Here is an 11,093-nt window from a genome sequence, read left to right on the forward strand (position 1 = left end):
ATGTGCAAAACGTAAATATGAAAACAGCACATGAAACAAGTGTACCAAGGACGATGTTTGAACAACGATGCCATTAAGGTTTGAAGAATTCACGCCCGAGTTCTTGTTACTCGTTGTAATTAGTGCAATAGTGATTGTTTACAAAAAAAAGTGTACAAGGCACAGATACTGTGTGCACCATGCACATCTTACAGCACTTTCGCTTTCACAAGTATTACATTGATTATAGGAAGGCTCTTCTTTGAAACAATAATCGACTGGATTAACAAATTATGAAGGTTTCTTGTTAACATAGCCACATTTGTACCAACTGTACTGCCATATTCTACGAAAACGCGGAGAGGAGAACTGGTTGTGCGTCAAAGATTGCACTTTTAAAATGTTGTTCCTTAAATGTACCTTGATGTCTAACGAGTTTAACAAAATTAAATCGTACAAAATACGTATAAATTGCTTCGAAATGCAGAAGCCCAAAACATCTAACGGCTGGATAAGTCCAGTGGCTCCTTTCGGAATTGTTTGAACATTAATTATTTTCTTACTCCCAATTTTAGCATTTAAAATTTTCTTCTTTCTGTCCGGTCCAGGAATCGAGAACTAAAACACTGTACTCTGGTACTAGCTCACAGTAAACATCCCGTAACCATTTCTGTACAAGTTCTTTGGCCAGTTTTCCAGACTTTGAAGGGAAAGTGTACACATTTGGTGCGGTAAATAGGTTTTTTTCTATATTACGACCAAACTTGCCATTTTTTCTTTCAACACCACTAGCAATTTCGGCAGGAGTTGTTCATCTGCCGAAATTATTGGCTGTATTGTGTAGCTATGAGTTAGTGAATTCATGGATTGTGCTTCCGCTAATACGACTTTTACCGAGCTCGATAGCTGCAGTCGCTTAAGTGCGGCCAGTATCCAGTATTCGGGAGATAGTAGGTTCGAACCCCACTGTCGGCAGCCCTGAAAATGGTTTTCCGTGGTTTCCCATTTTCACACCGGGCAAATGCTGGGGCTGTACCTTAATTAAGGCCACGGCCGCTTCCCTCCCACTCCCAGCCCTTCCCTGTCCCATCGTCGCCATAAGACCTATCTGTGTCGGCGCGACGTAAAGCAACTAGCAAAAAAATACCACTTTTTCTCTTCGTTCATAAAGGGTCCTGCCAGAATGGAACTCTTCATGAAAACCAGACTGATCAGTATTAAACACGCACTCTGGGCCGTGACTTTCTATTAATTGCGACACTTCTTCAACAAACAGTGTCACCTTAAAATTAGTATCTTCTTGTTCAAATTGGTACTTTTTACATACGACTTTGCAAATTTTTCTTGATCCAATTTTGAATTTCTTTTAAAAACTCATTACCCAGGAATGAGACGCTCGAAATGTGTTGTAGTTAACTAGACGAGCGTACTTTAAGGCCCATTTTTTAAATATTTATATCGTGAACAATTTTGTTTCGTTGTCTACTTTCTTTGAACTTTTGTTAAGTCTTCTTCGTAACAAATTTATTTTTTTCTCCCATTGTGCCACCGTTTTCCTGTAAAGCTCTTGCCAGAACTTTAATTTACAAAACCTGAGTTTCACTGATGCGAAGCTCCTCTGTTTCCCACCTTTGTTTCGCCAATATTCGACGACCTTCTTCTTATAAGTTATTGGGATTAGGCATCGTTCAGCCGTTGTTGTAGATGAAGGGTTAGGAGCAACATTTTTGGAGACGATGTCAAATAACGGTGTTTCAATATTGTCTTCCTCGAAATCAAAGTCATCATCTGACATATCCAATGTGCCATCCAGTTCCACCATCATATCGGTATCCAAAACCCTGTCGGCAATTAGATCTGTGAAACGGAGACAAGAACGCAATTCCTGTGAACGCTTGTTTTTCTCGTAAAAGTAAATATATATAAATACATTGATCTACTTACGATATAATTCCAATCCCAAATTCCTTTCATCTTCAGAAAATGGGGTGTCTTTCTCGTCACACTCTGCAAAACAATTCTGAAGGACACTACTACATTTCACGGATTGAATGACTTCTGTAGTGGGCGGTTTTTTTTGTATCTAGGTGTAAAAATTCAATTATTACCATACATCGTTAAAGTAAATATACAGTCACCATTCATAAAATGACTATAAGAACGTCAGATTTTACCTGTCATTGTAAGAACGTTGTCTCATCGAACGACTAATCAATGTGCACCTCTTGATCTGCTTTGACGTTTCTAATCGGGAAGATACGAGGTATGTGCGGAGTGCGGTGTAGTAAAGAAGAGTGGCCGGGAGGGTGGGGGTGGGTGGTCATTCATTCGACTCGAGCGAGCAGCCCGACTATACGCTGCTCACGTCCGCTGCTTCGTTCCTCCCTCCCTCTCCGCCACACCTAGATACTCTCGCGGCACTTCTAATTTTACGACTATTTATTTGTTCTATTTTGGCGTTTAAACTTGCGCTGGGGACATGCAGTTTTCACCTTAGCATTCTACTGCCTCCCACGAATATTCCTACCAAATTTCAACCGAATCCGAGTGAAACACATATATGTGTTCCCTCGTCAGTTGAGACGAAGAAGGGAAAGATTCCACCAACTTTGAAAACATATCAGAGCTGAAATAAAGATTTGGAAAGCAAATCACTAGTGAATATTGCTTTTGTGGGTGTAGTGATTACGTTTGTAACTGTATGTTTCTTCATCCAACGTTTAGTTAGGTTGCTATGAAGCTTTCTTGATTTCCCAAAAGTAGGGTCATGTGGAATATTTCCTTCTTGGTCTCACCGGCTCAATTTCATTTCATCCATCAGTCATGAATCATTGCCCCAGAGCAGTGTGACAGGCTTCGGCAACTGGCATAATTCCTTTCCTTGTCGCTAGACGGGGCTTCATTTATTCAATTCCTGACCCGGTCGATTGACTGGAAATAGGCTCTAGATTTTCACTAATTAAGTACAGTAAGCAAGGTATTTTAAGATACGTATAAACTCACGAATATTAACATTATTTTCGACATTTGAAGGCCAAGCTGGAACAAAAATGGCGTGTTCTCAAACACTTTCCTATAGACAGGCATCACTTCATTAGTAACGTGTCCCCTGATATGGAGTACTAAACAATGTCAACTTTCATTAGTATGTAAATTACACAATTTAAATGTACCTGATATGCCCCAAGTAAAGAAAAATGATACCCCTGTACAATCTGTGTCAGAAGTATTAGCCTATAGGCCTATGCGTTCGCTGGCATTCTTCTTAGAAATGAGAAATGGGCTTTTCATGCTAATTAGCTCAAGTGAAGTGTAAAATTTAAACACTAGGGTAAAAATCATCCCTGAAATGTTGTTTATCTCAGAACATTCATGAGCAGGGACATTATCTAAGCTGAAGTGTAGCAGCAGCCTCTGTAGTGAATTGCACTGCTTTCCTTAGATGCAAAACATTCAGAACTCAAACTCATGTTTTGGGTTTGTATCGACAGACATTAATAAAAATATTTTTTATGAATATGTCTTACTTTTAGGAATGAAAAGGTATATTTGAAAGAAATAATACATTGAGAGCTAAGTCTGTTTTCTTGTTATCTTGTTTCACACCGAGCTCGATAGCTGCAGTCGCTTAAGTGCATCCAGTATCCAGTAATCGGGAGATAGTGGGTTCGAGCCCCACTGTCGGCAGCCCTGAAGATGGTTTTCCGTGGTTTCCTATTTTCACGCCAGGCAAATGCCGGGGTTGTACCTTAATTAAGGCCACGGCCGCTTCCTTCCACTTCCTAGGCCTTTCCTGTCCCATCGTCGCCATAAGAAAAACCCTTGTTTCATGTTAACAGCCGACCTTAGTGGTGCAGTCGATGGGACAATTTGCTAGGTAGCTGGTTTGATCCCGTCTGAAGTCGGGGGTAACTTTAAAGTACCATAATAACCGTATAATCTCAAGTACCGGGTCTTCTAACGTGGTATCATTTAGGTAACCACCCTACTAAGTTGCATGCAGCGATTGTGCTGCTATCTGGACAGTGCCTAAGACTGAGTAGGTGTTTTTTTTTTTTTTTTTTTCGGTGATTCTGAACGCGAGGCCGGAAATTTCTAATTATGCCTGTTCCGAGGTATCTGTGGAACAGCAGATGTGAAAGAAGGCGCGGGCTGGAATGGGTCTAACTACAACTCCGAAAGATGAATTAAAAATTTAAATAAAGGTTATATTTTCAATAGACAACAAGATTTAATTTTTTTTTACATAGAATTTAAAAACTTAACAAGTACAACAAGTCAACAGCTATCCAATAATCAGGTACAAGACCAGAAAAGCAAGGATTTAGAGACAAATTAATGATCTGGGCTTCAAGCCCCACCTTTTACAATCTCTGAGCTCTCAGCTAACAACCACAAATTACCAAAGGACAGAAAACCCCTCATTACATGGAGCACTTGCTCTCACCTAGTAATGTCAAGCCTCCTAGAGGCACCTTTCAAAACATCATAAAGAGCTGACCGCTCTCAATCTTTCAAGCCTATTAAAGGCCACAACAACTTTAGCATTGCCTGCCTCTCAAGGCACACTTACAAATGAACAGGGGTACCTTGTACCCATTCTACTGGACCTTAAATTTAAAAAAGGTTAATTTAAACGGCCCTAAATACAAAAGGAATGGAGGCGAGAACTTGCACTCCTACATGAAACTAGTTAAAACCTAAGTAGCGCTAGGCCAATTCAACAGGGGCTATTCCCACACTAGGGAGGTGACTCGTATAAGAAAATTTTAACACATTAGGAATGAGAAGAAAATCGGTTATGAAAACGTAGTCACCTCAGATCAAAATGCAGGGGAGCTCGAGAGGGTAAAGCACTCTCTATCCCCGATTTACAGTTAAAGTCACATGAAAATTTTACATCGAAATGGTATAGGTTACATCAAAACTGTTTTGGACCTTCCCCGAGGATTGAACTGCTGAGCTAGCAAGAAAATAAAGATGTTACACGGCCATTACCTTTTTGAAGGACAGCTGACTGATGAAAGAGGCGCTTCCCGCCTCCTGCTATTCTTCCATACACTAAGCTAGATATTGTACGAGTGGCCGGGAGACAAGAAAATCAGCAGTTTTTATACCCTCGTGGAAGATTCGAGACCTTTCATGAATAATTAAGACACACCCACAGACGTATATTGGTCGTCTAAAAGTTACAGATCAAAAATTGAGGAAGAAGGACACGATTGGTCCAAAATGAATTAAAGAAATTCGGGATTGGCTAAGTTCAAAACTGGCGGAAATAAAAATTAATATTGCCAACCCATAGATGAAAGAACAAAATTTAGTAAAGACCAAAACTTCTGAATACAAAATTTCTTCAAAAGAAAGTTCCTTTACTTCGCACCAGGGTGCGTGATCATAGTTTTTTTTTGGCAGTGACATCTATAAGAGAATGTCCAGACTTCATGATCAATGAAAAACAAAACAAATCGAAATAGGCCTACACACAGTGACATCTTCTGAGAAACAGTTGAGTTGATTCGGTTTTTAAAGTTCAGAATTTCTCCAGTAGAGGAGTACTTTAAGGCGGAAAATTAAAATGTGCGGCGTATAGGTGTACCAACCGGTACAATGCCAATAGCAATGACACGGAGTGTCAGTATTCTTGCCTGCTTTTCAAAATAATCTACCTTGACAGGGAGCGGACACCTCTCTACCTCTAATCTACCGAGGCAGCTATTTGAAACACTTGCAACGTGACTATTCCGTGTGGTTGGCTGGATCCTCAGACAACAGATCAGCTCAGTGCACTGGAGTGCGGATGGTTAGGGTTGCCGGTCCTGTTTTGGGAGACTGGTGGATGGGTTTGAATCCCTCCTTGGCCATCTCCGAATTGGTTTTCCGTGATTTCCTATTTCAACTCCAGGCAAATGCAGGGGTGGTAACATTTTCAAGGTCACGGCCGCACCTTCCTATTCCAAGCCCATACAATTACACCTACACCCACAGAAAACACCTTCTCACAGCAGTGCATGTAGCTCACCCCCATAGGGTGTAAGGGGAAAAACTGCTACAGAATTTGCGAGCTGAATATGTCCTCGTACGCTTCTGGCATACGCTGGAAAACACAGAACTCCAATGGAAGAATATTCTGACATTCTGAAATCTGTTAAGAGCGTTGGTAGGAAGTACGAAAGGTAGTGCATTATTATTATTATTATTATTATTATTATTATTATTATTATTATTATTATTATTATTATTATTATTATTATTATTATTATTATTATTATTATTATTTGGCTTATAAGAAGGGTCCGGCCAGGCGGTGTATGGCTAGCGTGTCTGCCTCTTACCCGGAGGCCCAGTGTTCGACTCCCGGCCAGGTGAAGAATTTTTACCTGATTCTGAGCGCTGATTCGAGGTCCAATCAGCCTACGTGATTACATTTACTGACGGCGAGATAGCGGCCCTGGTCTAGAAAGCCAAGAGTAACGGCCGAGAGGATTCGTCATACCGACTATACGTCACCTAGTAATCCGCAGGCCTTCGGACTGAGAAGTGGTCGCTTGGTAGGCCATGGCCGTTCGGGGCTGTTGCGCCGTGGGTTTTGTTTTTTTGTTTTTTGCAATTTACTTTACGTCGCACCAACACAGATATGTCTTGTGGCGACGATGGGATAAGAAAGGCGTAGGAATGGGAAGGAAGCGGTCGTGGTCTTCATTATGGCACAAACCCAGCATTTACCTGGTTGAAAATGGGAAACCATGGAAAACCATTTTCAGGGCTGTCGACCATGGGGTTCGAATCCAGACGCAAGCTCACAGCTACGCGCCCCTAACTACAATTGTTTTCTTAATTACAATCGGCATCATGCTTTTTCCTAATGTCTTAATTTGTTTTTCCCAAATGCTGAGTCCTTTAGGATTTCTTCTTTTTTACAATTTACATTATGGCGACGATGGCATATGAAAGGCTTACGAGTGGGAAGGGAGCGACCGTGGCCTTCATTAAGGTAGAACTCCGGCATTGCCCTGGTGTAAAAGTGGGAAACCATGGAAAATCACCTTCAGGACTGCCGGCAGTAGGCTCTAACCCACTATCTCCCGAATGCAAGCTGACAGTTACGTGACCCAAACCGCGCAGCCACTCGCTCAGTGAAAATGTGTAGGTACATATGCAAATACACGTATTCATATTGCATAGTTCGAACACACCGCTGCACACAACTCAACGACAGAACAAACTAGCCGTAAGTATGAGTGGTGGAGAGTTTTTGCTTTGGCACCCCCCAAGTGGTACCGGTACCGCATAATTTGCGCAGGTTTCTGTTTCTTGTTATAATTTTGGCAGTATTCATTCGTAGATGCTATTTGAATGGCAGATTCTGTCCAGGGTTACATCCAAATGCGTGGGATATATTTTGTGGTGGAGGAGGGTGTTACCGAAGTAAACTGCAAGTTCCCTTGTAGACATTTTATTGTTAGGGCGACACTACGGATGTAAAAACCGATATTTTGGTCATTTAGGAGATGGTTTTTATGACTGAAATTCAAAGAATTGATTTTCTTTTTTCTTCACACGAAGTTATTTCGCTGAATTCAAACAATTTATCACTGTAATAATGCTTTGTTTCCCAATTGTAATTTTACATTTAAATCCCATTTTCTCCCATAATATTCTACCAAATGTAACAAAATTTGTTTGGTATATGTATCACAGCTATATTAAGAAACCTGCATATGGAATTCTTGATTCCACAATTTTTCAAGTAACAGGGATTTTTAAGTCCAAAATTTTACAACGTAAAATTTACACAAACTTTAGTACGATATATCTCCTTATATAAATTATGTACAGAAAAATCGATACGTAGTGCTTTTAAAAGAAGTCTAATTACGAATTTACATTAACACATTAATTAAATTTCAAGAAAAAAGGGAATTAAAAATTTCAAAAATATATTTTGTAAGAAACTATCAATTGTAGATGAAAGAAATATTCGCATTATATCTCTACTTTTATGTAGGTGGCATTCTCACAAAGTTTCGTAAAAATCCATGCATTAGGTACAAATATCTTTTTATCTCCGGAGTGTCGCCTTAACGTTTCCAACTTCGGTTTAAGTTGTGTCCAGATGAGAAAAAAAAATTAATAACACAAAGTAGAAACATGACCTGTCATTTAAAAAGTACGGAAGATAATTGCGACGGTAATTACAGTGGACTCCGGTTAATTTGACGTTGGATAATTTGAAAACTGAATAATTTTAATAAAATTTGTTTCCCTTGAAATTCGTATTCTAATCAATGCAAACAAATCGTATTCAATTCGAATTCTCGAAGCGGACAATTCAAAGTCAGGATTTTATCGCAGGTTACTTTGGGTAACGGTTCCGCGAATTGAAGCTTTCAAATAATTTCCAAGAATTCTCTATTTTTATTATAGCTTCCTATTTATGGTCAGGTAGTCGCTATTGTTGACAGACTTAACCTTTATTTCTGCTACTGATGAGTGTAGTATCGGCATGGTCTTGACTAGAGGCATGATTATTTTCGTATTAACGCTAAGCGCGGCAAGAAATATTTTGAAGCGATTTTGAGATCTCTTAACGTATCATATGATTCTGGTTAACAAATGAGTGATTTTGTTTTCGCGAATTACAGCGAATTGAGTCCACTATATTATTAATTGACACAATGTTGGTAATTTTAATGGGTACGACGAAGTATGTATTATGCGTATCTGATTGTTCTATAGAAAATATTAACTAGAACCAAACGTGTGGTTTACGTCATTTTGATTAATTATTTCGCGAAATAAAGCGAAAAATCGGTTTTCTTTTCGCTAAATCGAACATAAATTAATGCGAAAAAAATCATGCCCCTAGTCTTGACCATCACTTGTCTACGGGCATTCGCACTTGGATTTCGGAAATCTTCCCCTATCCTGAAGTCGTCAACCTTGGAATGTGAGCAAAAAATTGTAAACTGCTTCCGTAAAGCACGTTAAAAAATGAAGAAACTAATGCAGAAATTGTTCGAGAAGAACTAGAAATGCACGTGTAACCTGAGCGATGGCAAGAAGTAGTGACCGATGTAAGTTAGCTGTATGCAGTATGTGGAGATCTGAAAAGAGACGAGATTCTGCAAGAAGTGCTACAAAATTCCAATCCAACCAATGATAAAGAGTAGAGAAGTCATGACGTCATAGAAAAGCCTATACCGACCATGTCTGAAGCTTTTAAAATTGTAGGAAGTCTTCTTAGAGCTCAGTCAAATGCTTATGTTGACGCGTTTCAAGCTTAAGTGAAATTGGAGATTTTGTTGAACAAACAACAAACAAATATAACTAATTTTTAAATGAGCAATGGAACTAATAAATTGTTAAATGTATTAAATTGTGGGTAAATACTGTAAATTTTTTTTTTAGTGTTTATACAGTATATTTTCGTGTGAAATCTTTCACCTACAGTGAAGAACAACCTGAGAGTTGTTAAGGTAAGGCAGAATGTATAATACTGTAATAATTATTCATTACAAATAATTTATTAAATGTTATGTGTTAATGTACTATATTTTCGTTAAAATAGTCATTCATGGTTAATTCGAATTTTGGATAATTCGAATTTTTTTCTGATTACCCTTGGAGTTTGAGTTAAAAAGAGTCAACTGCAGAAACAGTTTGCACTGTGAAACAAATTTCTTACCTATCGGAAAGATAAAAGTTTAGAGATATAGAACTTACCGAGGCCACAGAACCAGTGACAAATACAGGAATGCGGTGGTGGTTAGTAAATCGACACAGGCTTTCAGACTGAACGCTGAAAGGCATAACAGTCTATAATGAAAATGTAGGGATTGTCGAGATGTTTCTGAGTTTCATGGAAATTTCGTGATGATGTAAGCTTGTTAAATGATCACTGTAACACTATTGCACCAAAATCAATGAAATACATCAATTCAGTTTATGTATATTGATACTGATTATAAAATATATTATCCGATATCGGTGAAATAATTTTTTTAAAGTTGACTTCGTATCTCAGTTTAAACATCGAATATTTATCATGAAAATTTACAGAGTTTCTTACAAATAAATTTCCCTGCCCCTGTATCCCTTACAGACAGTCGGTTATGGAGATTCTGTATAAATCTCCTCAACTGCGCCCATTTTATAAAACCTAACTTGACAGTCCAGAGGGCACTGCTGAGTCCAAGAACATATGCAACTCTGACATTTTAAACACTTGTTTGTCATGCCTAGGGTGACCGGATGTCCTCTTTTACCCGGACATGTCCTCCTCTTTAGACCATTGTCCGGAGTCTGGGTGGATTATTTAAAAACACGAAATATCCTAATTTTTTAGTGAATCTCCTATTTTGGTGTAATCTGTTTTACTACTTCGTTTTTACAAGTATTCTTCATTATTCGATGGCATCGTCGATATCGTATCGATATAAAGAAATGTGATTATGGATTTACAGCAGATGCGATTACCATTGCATTGTATTGTGGTAATAGACACTGTATACTGCAAGTTTCTCTCTCAGCAATACCTTATCAGGACACTGCTCTATTCATGTGTGACAGCTGACAACGTGACAAGCGACAGCAGATAACCGGGATTTGAAGGAAACCTGTTTTAAACGAATGGCGCAGGAAAGTAATATTGATTATTGTGATGTTGAAAAATGGTATTCTGTATTTGCAAGCTAACTGTAAATCCTTTCAAATTGACGAAGTGAAATCATTTGATCAGTTCTGAAATTTCAAACAATTCCTGAATGAAAGTACTAATGATCCTGAATTTAACAAGTTACCTTGTAGTCAGAACTGGGCCAAGTATTTCAATTCACGTACGTTAGTTGATTATATAGGGTGAGCAACATAAAGCGGAACCAGTCCCGCAGCTCGGCAGCGCAGGCTGCATATGGGAGGTGCGTACATGACAAGAAGTCCGCAGTAAATACATTGTCGCGTAAGCTATTTCTAACAAACAAACAAACAACCAAACAACACAAAAAAATAAAATTACTCACAAATATTACTCCAGGAGATGTTGAAACTGGCTCCCATCGTTGTTTAAGCATTTCTGGCACCTGTATAGGAAATTGTTTCCCCTGAGAAATGGC

Source organism: Anabrus simplex, chromosome 1 (genome assembly GCF_040414725.1).
Source record: "Anabrus simplex isolate iqAnaSimp1 chromosome 1, ASM4041472v1, whole genome shotgun sequence".
Lineage (NCBI taxonomy): Eukaryota > Metazoa > Arthropoda > Insecta > Orthoptera > Tettigoniidae > Anabrus > Anabrus simplex.